Genomic DNA, 20,297 nt, shown 5'->3' with positions numbered 1-20,297 from the left:
TCCTTGATCGTTGTTGGTAGCAAATTGAATGTCTGTCAAATACAAGTATCAATTACATGTGTCGGACGTTTCAAATCACTTTCCTTCCAAGAATCTGGTCACAAAAGGAAAAAAACTGAGCGCGCAACTGGCTGAAGAACGTCAAACATGCGCAATGCTTTTCTTCTACCATACACATATTTAAGCAATGCGCCGGGAGACGAATCTCCTGAGTGGAAAAAAGGCAAACTCGATTTGCTCCATCTGTATGTAACCTTCTTGCTCTGCCGAAAGATAAAATCCCTCATTATATTGATTCATACAGAGAAAATGAGTATGAATCATAACCCCCCTCCCCCCATAGGGGTTTAATAATAATTCAATTAACAAATATTATTTATTAACTATGACTGTATTACAAGATAGTCCTCAGAACTATACTGACCACATACAGTCGATAACAATTTCTGGGACGACTGGATTAACTTAGGAGCCCAACAGGATAATTTGGTGATCACATCCAAGGGATTCGTATTTATCTCTGAGGATTCGTGTGTGTCTGCGAAGCCAATGTCCAACTAGATAACGTTGATGTTGACGAAAGAAGCGAACCATCAATATCACTGGCAAGATACGCTGGCTTCAACCTCTCAATGGAGATGTTCGCGTTCTTGCTGTTTAAGTCCATGGTGTAGACTGATAACGATGAACGATCAATGATGCGGTGTGGACCCGTGTATGATTGCATGATTTACTTCTTTACAGAGTCAACTGGAAGAACACTTAAGAGCAAGAACGAAGATCCTTATGAATGAACGCCGCCCTTTTCGAACGATATACTATTGGTATCGGCCGAAGCTCCTTCATATGACGTCTAATCTTCTGGAACTACAACGTAGCCTCAAAAGGACAGCGGAGAGAATATCGACATAATGAGCATTGTCCTCATGGCACATAATTGCCGACTTCAGAGTACGATGCTAGCCGTATGTCATGTGGATTGGCTTGTACCGCGTAGTTTGCTCGATGCCCTGAAACAATCTCAGCTGCTTGATCGAAAAGCGGAATAGCTTCTTGCTAAAAGAATCGGTCCAGGATAGTCAGACAACATCTGAAACCCTAGGAATACACCAGCGTTCCAATAATAATATCAAAATGAACGTGTTGTAAACGTTGATTGGACATGCAATGATGGTGGTTGGCACTTAGGATCTTCGTACTTCCAAGGAACAGCAGACACGTCCAGGCCGGTGTTGAAGGCGGACTTCTTATGGTTTGCTGTCAATTGCCGAATTTGAAAGCATTTTAGCTGCTCCATTCGCTATGACCATGGTAGTAACACCACGAAATGTGCCGAATTCGAAAGCATTTTAGCTGCTTCGTTCGCTATGATCATGGTAGTAACACCAGGAAATGTGCTTTACGCAATGTCGTTCGTTTGCACGACCTAGAAGAATTCCGGTTATGTGGTAATGGCGTTTATAAAGGGGCTTTCTAATGCATGCCAATTCCTCTCTTATACGCTCTTGCAAAGATGATGGTGATGGACAAATAGCTACAAGATTCGCGCACAAAAAGGTATCAGCTACTCGGTAGCAAGCCTTCAGGCGCACTGCACGTAGGAGCTGGGAGGGCTTTGGTCTCCTAGCTTGACTCCAACTAATAACTCCCTATTCTCTGCTTCTTCGGACACTGCAGGCATCTTATGATCCCCGCCTTGAATGCATCATATTTCCCTTTGCAGGGTGTGACTCAACTATGTCCGCCACCTGTGCCACGATTTTAGGCTTCAATTCGCTAACCACCATGTCGAACTTGAGCTCGTCCTTTGTGACTTTAAAAGTTCGTAATTGGGCTTCCATTTTAAAAGATACGAGGGAATTTACCTATGATGAATCATCTGTCGAGCAGTTTGCCAATCTATCGCGGTAGCTGCCAATCTATCGTCGCCTGACATAATGATGCACAATTTATTACACAAATGATCACACAAATTCGAGCTATTGGAGGACCAGGGACGAACATTTAATGAGATCGGCCAAAAAAATAGGAGCTAATATTCACTTTCGAAGGACTTCAATCATCACTTTTGTGGTTCGGCTTTGATTTATCAGTGGGAAACCTTTCCTTTAAAAAAAAGTAAAAGTTCTCCACAATAAGAATGTATCACGTCAAGAAAAATTTCGCGGTAGGTCTCTAAGAAGATGAACTCAATCCTATGTGGGTGAGGATGGTGAGAGGCAAAGCTAGTAAGCCTGTAAGCACTCAGACCCTAATGGTCCATTGTACTACTCAGTCCTATAATATCACGACGTGCCCGAAGGAGACTTTGTCGAAGTAGTTTCCAGGCCCCAAAAAAGGAAGGCGAAGGAGGAGAAAAAGAAACAACTGACTCCGCCGCCAGAGATACGTCTATACATAGACAAGGAGGCCACCAAAAACCAGGAGCAGAAAAGGCGCAGAAACGAAGAAGGACTAGACCGTCGGCTCTACTCATTAAGCGGACGGAAGGCAAGACATTTGTCGAAGTCCTTAGTGAAATCCGCTACAGGATGACACCCGAAGACAACGGAGCAGAGGTGTCTTCCATACGGAAAACGGGGAGTGGCAGAGTTTTCATCGAACTGCGCCCAAAGACGACTAGCAAGAGCACGTTCCGCGAAGCGGTCAAGGGGTTGTTGGGGGAGAAGGCTCTTGTTTCCAGCCCAGAGCACATGTGCTCTCTAGAAATCCGGGATTTTGACTGCCTCAGCGCGGCCAAGTGGGTCATCAAGCGAAGACCTACAATAAAAGCGAAAGTTGCGTTCTCTGCAGGGATCCTGGCGCGTCTGGTAAGAGCATCGCACACACTGCAGGCTCGGGACGGTGTCCGATCTTCAGGGCGGAATTGGAGAGGGCTAGGGTGCAAACGGCATAATCCACATTTTACAAATTAACACGCACCGGAGTGCAACCGCTCACCAGTAGTCCTTGACAGCGGGAGAATCAAAATCGGATCACCAAGTGCTACAGGTGTCTGGACTATGGACACACGTCAGCAGCTTGCAAGGGTCCGGACAGGAGGACAGCATGCCAGAGATATGGCCAAGCGGGTCATCAAGCGAAGACTTGCAAGGAAAGCGAGAGTTGTGTTCTCTGCAGTGATCGTGGCGCGTCTGGCGAAAGCGTCGCACACACTGCGGGCTCGGGACGGTGTCCGATCTTCAGGGCGGAATTGGAGAGGGCTAGGGTGCGAACGCCATGATCCGCATTTTGTAAATTAACATGCACCGGAGTGCAACCGCTCACTAGTTGCTAGCACAGTTCGCTGCGGAAGTAAATGCTGATCTAGTGCTAATTAGCGAGCAATACCGAAACAAGGACCAATCCTCATGGTATCTCGACTTATCGGGCACCGCTGCCATCTGGGTTCGGGACGACGTTCGACTTCGTGTTCTTGCCGAAGGCCAGGGGGACGGATTTGTCTGGATCCGGTGTTTAGGGATAACGTTTTTTAGCGTTTACCTGACGCCGAATGAGTCGATTCTGGACTTTCGGTGCTCTGGAGGACGCCGTTTCGAGCACGGAGGGACGAATCCTGGTTGGCGGTGATTTTAGTGCCAGGGCTCTTGAATGGGGCATGCCTCAATCAGACTCCAGAGGGAAACGGATTTTGGAAATGGCTGCGAGAACCGGGCTCGTAATTTTAAACACCGGATCCACGCCAACGTTTCGGCGCCCAGGTTGTGAAGGAAGCATTCCTGACATCACTTTTGCGTCGGAATCTCTAGCATTATCGGTGGACGGGTGGCGAGTCCTAGAAGACTTCTCGGCAAGTGATCATCAGTACATTGCGTTCGAAGTGTTTGACGCTACTTGCCGGCGAGCACCAACACGACGTTCCCCCTGCGTGTGGAATGTCGCGAGGGTGAACACCGGAAGGTTCCTCGAAGCTCTTGGAGCAGGTAGGGCCGCGCTGGGGGTCACTCCGGGGGTGGTGGTGTCGCAGCTGACACCGTCGTAAATTCAGTTATGAATCTGATAACGACGGCGTGTGGGGCTTCCATGCCACGGAGAGGCCCCAGGCGCGACAAGCCTTCTATGTACTGGTGGACGGCGGAAATTGCCGACCTACGGAAGGAGTGTCATAAGCTCCGTCGTTTGGCACAACGTTTGTACGCCAACGAGGAGGCATGTGCCATAAAGGCACAATATAGATCAGCAAAAAGGAGACTCCGCAGCGCTATAAATAAAAGCAAAGCTCGCGGCTGGCAAGATCTTGTTAATGAGGTGAATGATGACCCGTGGGGACTTGGCTATAAGCTTGTCACTCGGAAAATCGGGGCTCTGCGGAAGCCCTGCATATTCAGCACCGACCAGATGGACCGCATTGTGCGGGCATTGTTCCCCAGACACCCTGTACGGGTTGATGTGAATAGCGCGGAAAGCGTTGTGGATTGCCCCCTTTTCACAATGGGAGAACTCGAAGAAGCGCTTCTCACTATGAAAAACAGGAAGGCGCCAGGTCCTGATGGCATCCCGGCGGAAGTTTACAAACTGGTGTTCCGCCAACGGCCAGAATTGCTGCTCGAAGTGTTCAACGCGTGCTTGAAGGAGGGCATTTTTCCTTGCCGCTGGAAAGTGGCCAGACTCGCGTTGATCAGTAAGAGTAAAGGAGAGCCGGAGCTCCCGTTTGCATACCGACCGCTGTGTATGCTTGACACGGCCGGAAAAGTGCTCGAGAAGCTCATCAGGGGTAGACTCGCTGAAGCGATCCGTGCTGCCGGGGACTTATCCGCAAGGCAGTTCGGGTTCAGAACAGGGAAATCTACAGTGGATGCTGTTATGGAGGTCGCAGATGCGTTTAATCGAGCCGGGGCACACAGCCGCCGATCTCGACGGATAGTGCTCCTCATAACGCTTGATGTCAGAAATGCCTTCAATTCCGTAAGATGGGCAGATATGCTAGGCACACTAGAGAACTCCTTTCACGTGCCAAGCTATTTCTTGCGGATATTGAGGGATTATCTGAAAGACCGCTCCCTGTTCTATGAGACGCTAGAGGGCCAGAGGAGGAGGGAAATCACGTCGGGAGTAGCGCAGGGATCCATCCTAGGGCCAGACCTCTGGAACGCTTCCTACGATAGTCTGCTGAGACTCGATATGCCCGAAGAGTCGCGCCTGGTCGGTTATGCAAACGACGTTGCGGCACTTGTTGCCGGACGCACTGTTGAACAGGCGCAAAGCAGACTTGGTATATTGATGCGACGGGTAAGCGGATGGATGATTGCTCACGGTTTCAACCTTGCGCTGGAAAAAACCGAAGTAGTCATCCTGACCAGAAAGAGAATCCCGACCTTGCGTCCCATATCGATCGGCGAGTTGACTATAGAGTCAAAACCAGCGATTAAACACCGTTTAATGCTCGACTCGAAGATGAGCTTCTTCGAGCAAATCAAAGCAGCCGCGGACAGGGCTGCAGCAGGAGTCGCGGCCTTGAGTCGGCTAATGGCGAATGTCGGGGACCCTATATCAACTAGGAGACGTCTCCTCATGGGAGCAACGCAGTCCGTCCTTCTCTATGGTGCGGAGGTATGGGCTGATGCCCTTGACAAGGAGGTGCATCGTAAACGCCTCGCTCAAGTGCAGAGGCGGGGAGCTTTGCGAGTGGCGTCTGTTTATCGTACCGTCTCCGAACCGGCTGTGATGGTGATTGCGGGAGTGATCCTCGTTGCCCTCCTTGCCAAGGAGCGCAAAGCTATCTATCGCCGTAAGGGCGAAAACTTAAGAGAAGTGGTTACCCGTTAAGAACGTCAACGCACCCTTAACGAGTGGCAACTTTCTTGGCAAAATGAGCCAAGGGGCAAGTGGACTGCGCTGCTCATCGACAAATTAGACCCATGGTTGAACAGAAAGCATGGTGAGATTGATTACTTCCTTACCCAACTTCTAAGTGGGCATGGAGGTTTTCAGTCTTACCTGCACAGGGTTGGGAAGGCGCGATCTCCTGATTGTGTGTTCTGCAATGGAGTGGCGGATGACGCTGAACATACCTTTTTCTCTTGCGAGAGGTGGGACGGCCTCCGCCAGCAGCTTTATGCAGACACAGGGGAGCTCTCTCCAGACAACATTGTCAGAGAGATGCTGAAGAGCGCTGGCAGCTGGAATCGTATTGCGCATTATGTTCGGGCTCTTCTTACTACGAAGAAGATTGAACTCGACCGGCAGAGGGATCGGACGGTAAGGGGTTCCCTGAACTAACAACTCCCTTCCTCCCCTCCCCTCCCGTTGGTGAAAGGAATTCCCTGACTTGAAGGCTCCCAAAGCCGGGAGAGCAGGAAGGCTAATGTAATGTGTCAAACGGTTCCAGGCTAGTTCTCTGATGACAGGGAGGTGTTTAGTTGGTACTCCGCCAGCGTGCTGTGGCGGGAGTCCAACACTCTGTGCGTAAACGCATTCACCTACCCTACTCCCAAAAAAAAAAGAGCATCGCACACACTGCGGGCTCGGGACGGTGTCCGATCTTCAGGGCGGAATTGGAGAGGGCTAGGGTGCAAACGGCATAATCCACATTTTACAAATTAATATGCGCCGGAGTCCCCATGGCATCTTGACTTATCGGGCACCGCTGCCATCTGGGTTCGAGACGACGTTCGACTTCGTGTTCTTGCTTGTTCTTCTTGCTCTGGATCCGGTGTTTAGGGATAACGTTTTTTAGCGTTTACCTGGCGCCGAACGAGAAGATGTCAGACTTTCGTTGTCGGCTTGATGCTCTGGAGGGGCCCCAGCTCGGTACCGACTTTGTCACCACCCAACTGCTTAATTTCACGCTGCAGTTACCTTGGCGCACGGTCACTTACCATTAGCTCTGACAGTAAGTGGTTAAGTGTAGCCTTCTCACTCACTGACAGGCCTTTTATGAGCTGCTCTTTTAATTGTCTTTAAGAGCACTCTTCGAGCCCATCGCAGATAAGCTCAACTGTCTCCTCATTCAGTCTAGCCAACGAAATAGCATCCGCTGTGACACCGGATAATCTGCATTGGGCCTCGAGTTTTAGGTATCATGCTGCCAGGCTCCCACGTCAAAATGGCGGCACCCGTGCGGCCGGAAAACACATCCTTTATAATATTAATAAATTTTATTCTTAAATTCTTAAATTTTTTAATTTAAGCTTATTAATTATTTAATTATTTATTTAAATTGATTTGCGATTTTAATCCAACTTAGATACTATACTATAATCTACTTTTGTAACTCCAGGGGAGTTTCTACTCAACTTCCCCATAAATATAGTAATACACTACTGTTAACTCACTTTGAGAAGATATCGTAATGAGGCAGCTTAATGAATTTTTTCAGATTTTCCGGTTAGATAGTTTCTGAGAATGGGTCCGTTAAAGAAATTATTACTCCCCACCTTGCCCAAAAATATCAAAACTAGGACCGGCTTCGAAAAGTACTAATCGAGACCTTTCGTTTGATACCAAACATGATTATATTCGGTTAAAAAAAATGTACAACCACCCCCCCCCCTTAAACTTGACATAAAAAGATGTAACTTACTGCATGTGTGGCCGTGCACAGTTTCCACCATCTCATCAAATTTCGTGACAATCGGAACAGCTGTTTCTAGAAAAGGGCGTGTGACAGACAGGTGGACAGACGAACAGACAGACAGACATTGAACCGATTTTAATAAAGTTTTGTTTTGCAAACAAACCCTTAATAATATATCAATACCCTCTTCGTTTGTTTCTTATTGGTTTAAGAGCAGGACTTTTACGCAAATACTGCTTCACTTCGAGAAATAGGTCCCAAGGCACAAGGTTGCAGCACATAATAATAAGATACAGCCGCTAGGATACATTGACTTGCCCACATAACAATTTAGCGGTAGGATCTGTCGGTTTCCACTAAACACATTAAAGGGGTCGAATATTGACAGGTTGAATTATTTGCATAGCTTCGTGAACCTCGTGTCGCTCGACACATTAAAAACGTTGAGGTCCAAGGTTCCAAGCTTTCATCAATTCATGTCTACGCAATGGTCTGAGACAACACCCAATGGAGAATTTTATTGACGTACGAACCAGATTCCCATCGGAGCGTTGATGAGTGGGCATTGAAGAAAACTTTGACTTCCATTTCAAATCATGCAATGCAATGTATGTGCAAATATGTCCGGTGGTGGGTCGTAACAGAGTTCCGTGGGGCAGCACAGTGGAGGAGGGGTCAAAACTTCTCGGAAAACTCTGAAAGAGACTAACCATATAAATACTGAAGAAAAAGTCCGAAGAAAGGCTCTGATAAGTTGCCTCTGCCTTGGGCGAAACCGTCAGTCATCCTTTTTTTAAAAACTTGGGTGGCGGTCAAAGGGTAGTATAGGTCCCAAGGCGAAACGTGGATTGGCACCCACGATGGAGCATAAAACCTGCGAAATACCTGCTGAATCAACACCAACAGCTCTACTACCAAACCCTATCTCCACCTCCACGTGGTGATCGCTGGAAGGTCTTTCTTTATGAAAAACTGCAGACGGAGAAGGATGAAGGAGAGTCTCCCGCGCCTAAAAACGGGACCAAATGTACCAACTGATCCTCCAGGTTGGGAGTTGGGTAGGGTTGACAACCTTACACGAAAAACCGATGTTACGAAGCCACGAAAGGAGCCTCGGGCAGGATGGATTTTACAACGACGAACCCGACAACGGCTGATATAACAGCGTTACAAGAGATGCGATGGACAGGAACCGGTTTCCTGGAGAAGAGCCGCTACACCATATATTATAGCGGTCATCCAGTAAACCATGTCCTCGGAATAGGTTTCTTAGTCAGCCAAAAAATGAAACCTGCTGTTATCGGCTTTGAAAACATAAGCGAACGGCTATGCACTCTGTGTTTGCGAAGCAAGTTTAGAAATTTAAGCCTCATAAACGTTCACGCTCCCACAGAGGAGACTGCAGAGTCGGAGAAGGATACCTTCTACAAGGCAGTTGAGCGGACCCTCGAAACCTGTCCCAAGTATGATATCAAAATCATACTTGGAGGTTTCAACAATCAAGTAGGGACGGAGCCAGTATTCAGGCGATACGTTGGCTCCCATAGCTTACATAAGGATACCAATGATAACGGATTGCGCATTATCCAGTTAGCAGCATCACACGAAATGGTTGTTGGAAGTACCTGGTTTGCCCAGAAAGCGGTACACAAACATATGTGGGCCTCTCCAGACGGGACCACTTTCAACCAAATTGACCACGTACTAATTGAACGCCGCCACCTCTCAGCCTTGATGAATGTTAGAACATATAGGGGGGCCAATATAGACTCAGACCACTATCTCGTTAGCATGGTGCTCCGAGCCCGAATTACGGCACCACCTGCACTCCCCTCTGACAATCAGATGAGAGTGAAGACTGAAGCCGCAAACAACACAGTCCTCCGCGACACCTATAAGAGGTAAATGGATGCCGCAATAACCGCAGTCAACAGAGGATCTGGAGATGAAGCATCAACAAATGATCTTCACAATCACCTGAAGAACGTTTTCATTGATATGGCCACAAGGATACTTAGCCCCCGCCGCAAAAAAAGTCGGAACTGCTGGTTTGACGATGAATGTAAGCTGGCAACGGACCGGAAGAATGCCGCATACCGAGTAATGTTGCATTCTCAAAGAACGCGGACGCGTGCGGAGACTTACCACGAACTCCGTCGAGCGGAGAATCGAATTCACAGACGGAAAGAGGAAGCCTGCGAGAACCAACAAGTCTGTGAACTCGAAAAGTACAGGGAGCAACCGCACCAGGCGCGCAAGTTTTACCAACAAGTCAGCAGGATGAAGCCTTATACACCTCGATGCTCATCCTGCCGAGACGAAGACGGAAATCTTATTTCCGACAGAATGGGCATATTGGAGCGATAGGTTGAGTACTTTGATGAGCTACTGAACAACCAGAACATCGGCGAGTTGGAGGTCCCGCCAACTGAAGACGACGGACAAATACTGCCACCACAAAGTTTAGGAGAAACAGTCCGTGCAATTCATCGGCCTAAAAATCATAAGTCGCCAGGAGCCGATGGAATTACAGCCGAATTAATTAAATATGGAGGCGACAATTACACCAAGTGGTTCATCAACTTGTGCTCAAGGTATGGGACAGCGAATCAATGCCTGACGCGTTGCCAATCGTCATTATCTGTCTCATACATAAAAAGGAGGATATCACACAGTGCAACAATTATAGAGATATCACGTTGCTGAGTAGCATCTATAAGATATTCTCCGCTATCTTGCTAGGCCGGATAGACCCATACGCCCAGAACATCATTGGCCCATAACAAAGAGGCTTCACTCCAGGCAAATCAGCAACAGATCAGATTTTCTCTCTGCGACAAGCGATGGAAAAATCACCACCGATAACAGCCACGATGATGAAATCCTTCCACGGTTGTTGTCAGCCAACAGAGCCTATTTCAGCTTACAAAGACTGTTCCGCTTGAAACGTCTCACCATAGAGTCAAAGCTCTTACTGTACAAGACTATGATCAAGACAATGAACTTGGGTTCTAAGCAAGAAGAATTGCGAACTCTTGGCCGCGTTCGAGAGAAGAATCCTCTGAAGAATTTTTGGCCCCCTACATGAGGATGGACGATTCCGTAGCCTACACAATGACGAAATCTATGAGCGATACCATGACCGTCCGGTTGTGGATAAAATCCGGCTCAATAGGTTACGGTGGGCGGGTCACTTAATCCGTATGGATGAGGATGATCCCGCCCGGAAAGTCTATAAGGGCAATATCTATGGTAGAAAAAGAAGACGAGGCAGACCCTGCCTGGGATGGAGCGATGGCGATGACGCCAGGGATTTAGTGATATCGAATTGGTGGACCTCGGCGCTAAACCGGGATGGCTGGAGTTCCTTATTAAGGCAGGCCTAGACCGGATACCGGTTGTTGCGCCGTTGACGATGATGATGGGTGTTAATCCCAAGAAGAAAGGTACATGAACGACAAAAGTGGAAGAAAATTTCTTCCCAATCGGGTGTTTTTCTGCGATAGATACTTTAGCTTTTTTACAAAAACTATCCTTTTTTCATTTAAAATCTCACTTTCCTTAGAAATGATCAAATTCTGTAACCAAACAATGATAAATAATTTAAAATAAAATTTGTTAAAATGCTGTAAAAAGTAACAGAGCTCAAACAAAAGAAAGAAGGCCAGTGAAGTACACGCTAAAATCAATCCATTTTAATCTTGAACTTAAGAGATACAAAAGTGCAGAAATGTAGAAACATTGACATAATACTATTCAAGGTAGCCATAATAGCTATATTTTCTTCTTGAAGCAAAGGCCTCGAAGGTTAACCTTATTTTAAGAAGAATCAACAGGTATCGTAGTACTACGTATATATATATGTGGCACATATGTTTAAATCAGTACGTTACTTATATCATTAGATTTTTTTCTGATCTTTATCAATTACCATTGAAGGATAGAATCTCAACGATTTAAACTGATTAGGCAGAAATATTCGCTTACATATACAAATCTGTAATATGTTTATCCAAATTCAAAATTTAATAAGCATTTAATACCCAATTTAATTCCAACAGAATGACTTGGTTGAACAAAACATTAAATCTAAAATAGAACCTACACATGTTTTGCGGCCTTCATGACTATATTTTACAAAAATCATGCAGATTATAAAAAAGTATCAATCTCAGAAGATACTTTCAATCAATCTTTCCGTGATTGTATTGTTCGACTCTGAAGAGCATGAAAGATGAATCAGCAAAAGTATCTTAAGCAAATTGAACAGGTTTTCCATAGACAATCGTTGTAGCTCAATATCGAGAAATATCTAAAGGACAAGTATCTATCAACATTTCTTATGCTGGAAAATTACATAATGAAATCTGTTTCATAAAAAAGTTTTATTCTAAGAATTTGAGATTGAAAATCAATTATGACGGTTATTGATGGGTATCATTTGTATATTCACACTTGTTTGCTATGTTTTTGATTTGGGTGTCTTACACGCATTCCTTCACTAAAACACTTCAACTGGATTCCAAGCAATAACATCTTGTTTTCCTTACAATTTGGAAAGAATTCACATATCTAGATACAAAGCTCCGAGAAAACATTGAATACAAAGCACAAAATTTTGCTAATATTGAAAATTTAATAAATAAATAAGATCCAAGGCTGCAAAATGCTTTGAACTCACATAGTCAATTTGGCCTCCACTTTGGTTGCACTTCCCAGACGCATGAGCTTCAGATACTTCAAGATTCATATCCACTTCCGCGAGAATCGGTGGAAATCCAATCAAAATTAAGGCCAGCCAATGATAATAACTATTTCTGGCAATTATTCGTAAAAGTATTCAGAATTCAAAAAAAAGTAATGATACATGTAATGCGATTGTTACTTAATGGCATCATTAAGTGCATGAATGACAAAATGATCGCAGTAAAGTACTCATTTCCGATTCTCGATCGATTTAAATGGTCCATGAAGTGTTCAGTCTGATATTTACGATAGTGAAATTGCAGAGGGTAGCGATATAGATATGAAAATTTTCAGTTGAAAATTGGAATCGTTTGGGAGAACTGAGAACTTATTATAGAAATTATAGTTATTGTAACAACAAGATGAGCGACAGCGTTGTACTTGTTCTAAATAATTGATGTTTGCATGGAACGATTTTCGTATCTATAATTTGTTTAGTAAAGCGAATGCGAGTAATGAACAGAAAAACAAGACCAAAAACTGACTGGTTTGAATAAACAGTATTACATGACGCCGAAAAACACGAATACCATAAATTGGAATATCAGTGCGGTTGCTTATCCATATTTTAGTCTACACACGCAACAACAAACAACAAATTTAACAAAAACCAAAAGCTAAATTCCTTTAACAGAGAATAGGTAATGGATTAAGGCTTCGCTATTGGATAATTCTTCAAACAGATAACAGTTCCGTAGAAAACTAACCAAAATGCCACTCTGGCACAAAACCCCTAACGTTGTGACTGCTGGGGAAAGGGTCTGGAGAGCAAAATCCAGCCAGATCTTCTTTACAAAAGTTGGCAGATCTCTTTGAATTAGTTACCTAATGCCCGCAGTCTGACTCTAGCTAGAATAAGGTAATCGTGAAGAAGTGTCTGATGATTTCTCTCTCTGCTCTTCGTAATTTTGACAATGCAAATTCTAAGGTATGCCTAGGCTGGCGGCATGATTCCCTATAGACCCTGGGCACAACGTCAAAATCCTATAGGCAGTTACAAACGTCATTGCCACAGGAGAGCCAAATCCTCCCCGACTTGGTGAGCAGCCGACATCTGAAGTCAACGAGTAAATTCTACGCCAACGGTACATCGACTGCACCCACTGGGGGATTGTCAAAAGCAGATCCCCTCCTGGTCAATCCGTCGGCCTGTTCATTCCCCTCTATGTTCTTATGGCTTGGAACCCAGAAGATAGTGACTTTGAGTGTATCGCCCAAATTGCTTAGCGCGTCTCCGCACTTCACCATAAGCCTGGAGCCTTAATGGCCACTTGATTGTAGGTCAGAATAACTATGTAACATTTTGGGCTCGGAGCATGCCCCAGCCATCGATTTTTGCAATATACTGTATTTCTTGCTCAGCGCCTGTCATACGTTAAGATGGGACAAATCGCCACTCTGTACATCCGGAGAACCATCCTTGGAAAAAGACCACATTTCATTAGAACGATCCTCTCACAGGCGTAGAAGGCCACCCGGATACCTCAGCCACGGATGATAGAATTTACTTATCCTTGGCTTAGTGGTAAATCAACTTTGTTTTGGTTGGATTTACGCCAAGTGCGCATCTTACACCCCACAGGCCCCCTTTCTCTACCTGCCCTCCATGATTTCACTCTTAACGAAGTCAAACATCGCTGGAATCAATATCACCTAGTCGTGGGCATACGGCGCCACACGGCTTATGTTCAATTTTCGTTGAACTTCATCCATCCACATCAACAAAGGCACCGGAGAGATGGCGCCGTGCCACCCTGGGACATCCCTCTACCTCTGGTCAAGTGGCTATCTACTAAATCAGACTGAATTTTTCTGCTTTTTAGCATGATTACTCTCCATTGCATATGACGCCCCTCCAAGCCTATTCTGGTTAAAGCTTCCTTGATAGCTTTGGTACTAACATGGTTGAATACACCAAAAAAACAACTGTGCTAATTCGTGAAGAGTGGGATCTGTGGATTCGCTTTTGAAGTGGGTGTGCTGAAATTTGGAGAAAGGCATCTTCTCTAAGTTCATCCTTAAGTGGATTTCCTGGACGCACTCTAGGGTCTGCGAGACAAAGAGAAAGAGGCGAGGCTGATTGATTGAAAGTCCTTCGCAGCCTCATGGCTACACCTGCCGATTTTCAATGAGAGATCCACATGCTCGTATCTCCAAAAGTGCGGTGCATATCCAAAAGAAATGCAACTCCGATAAATCTCTATAAGCCAAGATACAACTCTTCCTTACTACTTCTAGAAAGACTGGCGTTATGCCATCTAGACCCGAAGATTTATATGCGTAGAAGCAGTTTGTAGCCCAGCTGATTTTATCCTCAATGATTTGATAATCTCACACGATTGGAGCTATATACCCTCCAAGCAAGGTTTTCATTCACAGTCCTCCTCGCTATCGGGGAAGTGTCTATGGACTAGCTGATCCAGCATCTCATCGGAAGATTTTGTCTAGGAGCCTTTCGACTTTTTAAGAAAGAATGGGCTCCTCCATATTCGCTGGAGCTTTCAACGTTCTAACAATAGTCCAACCAGAACGCTTCCTGACAGTCTCGATAGCTGACCTGTACCTCTTCAGGCAGTTCTTATATGCCTGCCAATGCCCATGCCTCCAACTAATATTGAAACCCTCCCCTGGTCAGCTTCTTAAGGGTGGATTCGTCCTCATTTCACCGAGGTGGTAATGTTTTTTTACTGTATTTAGTAGAGCTCGAGACTTTAAAGGCGCCATTCTTGCGATTTCAATGTACGTTCTAAATTTGCGCACTGCCTTCACCGCTGCCATATATTCCTGCTTAGTAGTAGTCAGCTTGGATATATTTTCCTGCCATGTACGCTATAGAAATTTCATCTTCTTCAACTGTATTTTGCGCGAACACCGCCCCTAAACTCCGTTAATTTGCATTACAGTGAATGGTGAAAAACTCGGAGAATCTGGGACGGCGTAAAACCCGGAGCAGAGGCGTTTTTTTAACCCTCGAAGGTCAAAAAGCTTGTTCCAACCAAGGAAGCTGACGCTTCTTCTGAAACATGTCGATTAGGGTGGAGATCATCAGAGAGCAGAAGCAGAATCGCTAATATCATTCACCCATTTCAAGAAACAACCACGGGTGCTTGAAGATTTTCATCGAAGGTGGTGTTGTTTCATTACGAACTTGCTCTGCCACTTCGCTTAAGATCAGCAACAAAAGACTAGCAGAGAAAACCGTTACAAATTATCCAGTTCTCTTAAACTCCCAAATTGCTTCCACGTACGCCATATAACCCCACATCGACTCAATGAAAAGCCGGTTCAGAAAGTATCAGGCTTAACCATAGTCAAGAAGCCTGGTACAGCACGAAGGCTGTTCCAAAATCTAGCACATTGGCAGTCTGCAACGAACGAGGGAGGAATATCTAGGAACTATCATATTTCCATCTAACGCTTTTCCTGACTCACTTATTAATGAGGCGTGGCATTTTGAATTCCGTACTGTGGTATTTTCCGGCCAGTTGTAACAGAGGTGTACCTTTATGAGTTCCACAACTGCTGCTATAATAGTTAGAAGGAACAAAATTTCTATGCAGCAGCTGGGGCTCTACGACCACTTCGCACTTTAAGCAGAATCATACTTTTGATTGCATCTGCAGAGGTGTCAATTTTTTTCCTTAATCTGAATGGACATTCAATGAACAAATTTAACACGGACAAAAATGAAACTATCAAGAGAGTATTAAGCATGATTCGTTAACATAAGTCCACAGCGACCATTGCATGACCCCTTCAATCAGATAGGACACTCAATCCAAAAAAACGGAAGAGGAGGTTATGGGGAAGTACGTTGTTTTTAAAGGCACAAACATTTTTTGCATATCGAATTCCGAAGTTGTCATCGGCATTCTTATTGACAACTCTGTCTATTCCCATAAATGAAAAACCGGTCAAAATCGAATACACGTAATGGAAATTTCCTTTCAATTTCGAAAAGAAAAAAAAAACACAAATTTCCTGCTGTACAAATTCAGATTTTTGCCGATGTCACTGGTCCCGAATTGAATAAACCACCCCTTCCAACTTAGACCCGAGCCCCAAAACATCGAAGTGCTATCGACTATTCAAAAGAAGCTGATCCACCTAAAATGTTCACATACAAGGGACCAGCAAAAATGCCCCAGAATACTCCCTTCACTATCCGTGTCCATCTACCCCGTCACGCACTTTACACAAAAAAACAAAATTACCTTTCCTTTAACTCACTTCGCGCTTGACGCGTTTCGCATTACCTGCCGTGAGCAATCCATCGGTCATGCAAAGTTTAAAACATTACGACTTCCGCGGGCAGCATGGGGCTGCCTTGGTCACAGCTTCGTGAGCTCACACGTAACCAAATTTCTCCATTGCCTGCGCCGATCCGTTTGGCAAAAGTCATTTGCAAGCATAATGCATGGTATGGAATGGTACAAAGCTACTAAAAATAATTGCGATTATACAGGCAATTATTTTTGGTAGCTTTGTACTGATGAAGGGGGTAAGTTGCTCCCGAAATATATATCTACATTGAAAAATAAAAATTGTAATTTGGTGGAAGCTACCGGTCTATCAAAATTTTGTCATTCGTTCTGTGTTATACACAAGAAATTGTTATGATTTTTTATCTAGAATAAAGGGCTCCTTCCAAAGAGAGTAGATAGGAAGACTGAGGGATATCACCAAGGAAAAAAGACTAGGCAAACTGCTAGCTGAGTTTCTCTTTTACGAGAAGAACTGAAAAGGCTTCCACATTTTTTTCAGGCACAAGGGATTTTTTATTGGAAAAAAACACCTAGTCGCCATTTTCTCTGACGAGTAATCCACTTTTGTATTCCCGTTTCAAATAAGTCCGCCGGCAACCCATTGAAAAACCTGCAAGCACCACCGTTGACCACCTAGATGCTCCTTCTACTTCGGAAGCAAATGGAAATCGCTGGATGCAATGTCAGGGCATTAAGGGGAATGGACAATGACTTCCCAGCCAAATCCCTCGATTGTCGTGGTGCAGTCTTACGCCTTTGGTGAGTTTTCCGCTATGACAATTTTGGATTGCCCGTCTGAGTGTTTTCAAGCATTTCCAACTTGTCGAGTTTATTGTGATCTCTCTAGAATAAAATCGGTAAGCAGTGCACCACGCCGGTCCCAAAACACCGATGCCATGACCTTTCCTGCATACAGCTTGGTGCTTAAACTTCTTTGGTTTGGGCGACTCAGTGTGTTTCCATTGGCGAGATTGTTGTTATGCTTCCGAAGTAACATAATTATAGAACGTTTCATCCCCCATAAGAATGGAGTCCAAGAATCTTCGGTATTCTCGTTGCATTTACTCAAAAATTCCCGAGCACCGTCGAAGCGCTGTTGTTTGTGGAGTCCTGAAAGCATGTGCGGTATCGAACGCGCACACGCCTTGTGGTAGCCTGGCTCCTGTCAATTGAAGCTTCAGAAGCCTTAGGAATTTCGACAGCCAATTGTCGAATTGTGATTCGCTGATCTTCGAGCATGATTTCGCACCTGGTGGTGACGACGATGACGGGTTCCATCGCGGATGATTGTCAGGCCAAAACTGACCATCGCAGACGGACGATTGTTGTTAGGATCGGTGATGGGGGAACCGATTGCCCGATTTTACCTTATACCAGCCGCGGCAAACATCTTTTTTAAAATTTTTAGCTTGGTCGCTATTAATTTTAATTTCGAAATACTTACATGCGGAAACATATATTTAAAGCGCCTGTCTAAAAAAGATCTATTTTTCGCAAGCAAGGCAACTAAACTGTTAAGCAAGACTCTAGTTATTCACAAAAGTGTATACTTCCAAGCAGCCCTCGGTCACTTCCCTTAGTGTTTCCTATTCACCCCTTAGTGGAGTATAAGGCATCCACACAGTCAGATTGTGCTTCAGTTTCACTATCATCACACTTAGCACTGTGTAAGTGAAAAGCTCACATCAGCGAGAAAAACACAGACACCCATGTCGACTGGGATTCTAACCCAGAACAGCGAGATTGAGAGGCTGATGCTCTACCCCCTCAACCATCGCGAGAGTGCAAAATTTACGGGAAAGATTGTAATTTTAATGGTAGAATCTAATTAGATGGAGCTCATAGTACGCAGTTTTCTTTTATATACCTTCTTCAGAATTAAATCCCCATAAATCACCATAAAAACGTATGCCGACTTCATATTTTACTTCAATACCTTTTATCCAGTAAATAAAAAGATCTTTGCAAACCACCCAGGAATTCCATAGAATTACCATTTTCAAAAACAATCCCAAGATATTCCCTAACCCCTTGTGTAACCTACTGAACCTATAAACCTTTCAGCTAATTTTCACTGTAATTAGCCAAATTAATTTTTTTTTGTAGAATCTGCGATACCTTGACATATGGAGCTATCACGAAACTGCCTTGAAATTATCGAATAAAAGATAGAATTTCCATATTAAGAACAAACGCCGAACAATAAAATGTAAGTGGACAAGAACATTCCGTATAGGAACTCCATCGTATTACTTTGCTTAAATAAAATGTTCATTGCCAACCAGGTAATGAAGGTAATAAAGACGTCAGTAAGTAGTTAGCCCTCAAAAAATTCAAATTATATTCAGTTCTATAAAATTATCAAGACAATAAATCTCGACGGTGTTTGGGAAGATCTTGGCAGGCGTTTCATAAAAGAGATTTTATTTGAGGTAGAAAAGGTGCCAATGTATGATTACTAAGATACAATGGTACACATTTATATGACTTTTATGACTGCTGAAATACGAAAATATTAAAGTAAATTGAAGCCACTAACAAACCAGTTGTTCTCAATTAACTAAATTATAACTTTCCTATAACAACAATGGTCAGAGCGTTCTATAATAACTAAATTCTCAATCTCTCAATCACAATGTCACCTTGATTTAAATACTCAGAACTCTTTGCTTTTAGCATGAGCATTGGGGATACCTTCATTTCTCATGAAAGGCATAAAGTAGCAAAAGGAAGACGCGACGACGTGGAGATACCACTCTATGCCATGCACAAGATCGATATTCATACCTCACCCTACATCTGACTGCAGTGAATAATAGATGCTTTTCTTTAGACTCAAAGAAAGAAAACTGCCACCAACCTGCACCCCTCCTACCCAGGGAAAATTCTCACCACCGCTTTTAGGAGTAGAGGTCTGTATTGCACTAGACTGTCGACTGACAACTTTAAAACTTTCAACTTTCAAAATTAAGTTTCCTTTTCTTTGGTAAACTAAGAAAAAACAAGAGAATGGGTACCGAGAAATTCGGACCTACGCCGCAACACCAAACACCAAACGATGTCCAGCGTATTACCGGCGTTTCCGAGGATGACGTGGGGTCGAAGCTACCCATGCCATCCGATGAAAATGACTTCGAAAAACAGCAGCAAATGGCTACGAAGGCCAATGAGCTCGACGAAATGTGAGCTAAGTATGATAATGTCCTGCAGAAAAATGAGCGTACTCAACTCGAGCTGTTGACAAAAACGACCAGCAAACTTAGGGACACAGTGAAATCCCTGCAAGCTATGCTGGTGACAGTTTTTCCTGCTGACCAAGCCAACAAAAGAAATCAGTTGACTATCCTCCATTGTGCGAGCCACGTCAAGCAGTAACTTCGTCTGTCCATCCAACGCGGGAGGAGCCCGAACCAGAACAGGGACCCGGAGCAAAAAAAGATGTGCCTGATATCGTCGACCAAGAGCAACAAAAAAACCCTTTCAACTTCGTCTGTCGGCGGAAAAAGCCCAAAATGCAACAGGTTAGTGCAAAAAGTGTAAATGCTCCCCAAGTGTAAGTGCCTCCTCTGCTAGTGCCTTAAAGCCCCAAAAAGGAGACAATTACGGGATATAACATTAATGTCCCGCAACTACTGAAATCCCTAAAAGGCAAAGGCCTAAATAATAATAATCGTTGGTGCAACAATCTATGTTGGATAAGGGCTTTGAAGTGTGTTAGAGCACTTCATTGAAGACTGTAACGGCACACTACAGAACACTGTAGGAGGCAA

The 20,297-nt window shown here is 44.5% G+C and overlaps 1 protein-coding gene across 1 annotated transcript in view; it reads right to left on the bottom strand.

Moving 5' to 3' along the window:
* LOC119656705 (phospholipid-transporting ATPase ABCA1) overlaps nucleotides 1-20,297 on the bottom strand; it is a 159,659-nt gene that overhangs the window by 68,782 nt on the left and 70,580 nt on the right. The window lies entirely within an intron of this gene.

The sequence above is a fragment of the Hermetia illucens genome, chromosome 5 (assembly GCF_905115235.1).
Source record: "Hermetia illucens chromosome 5, iHerIll2.2.curated.20191125, whole genome shotgun sequence".
NCBI lineage: Eukaryota > Metazoa > Arthropoda > Insecta > Diptera > Stratiomyidae > Hermetia > Hermetia illucens.
This window is presented reverse-complemented; position numbering and strand designations above follow the sequence as displayed.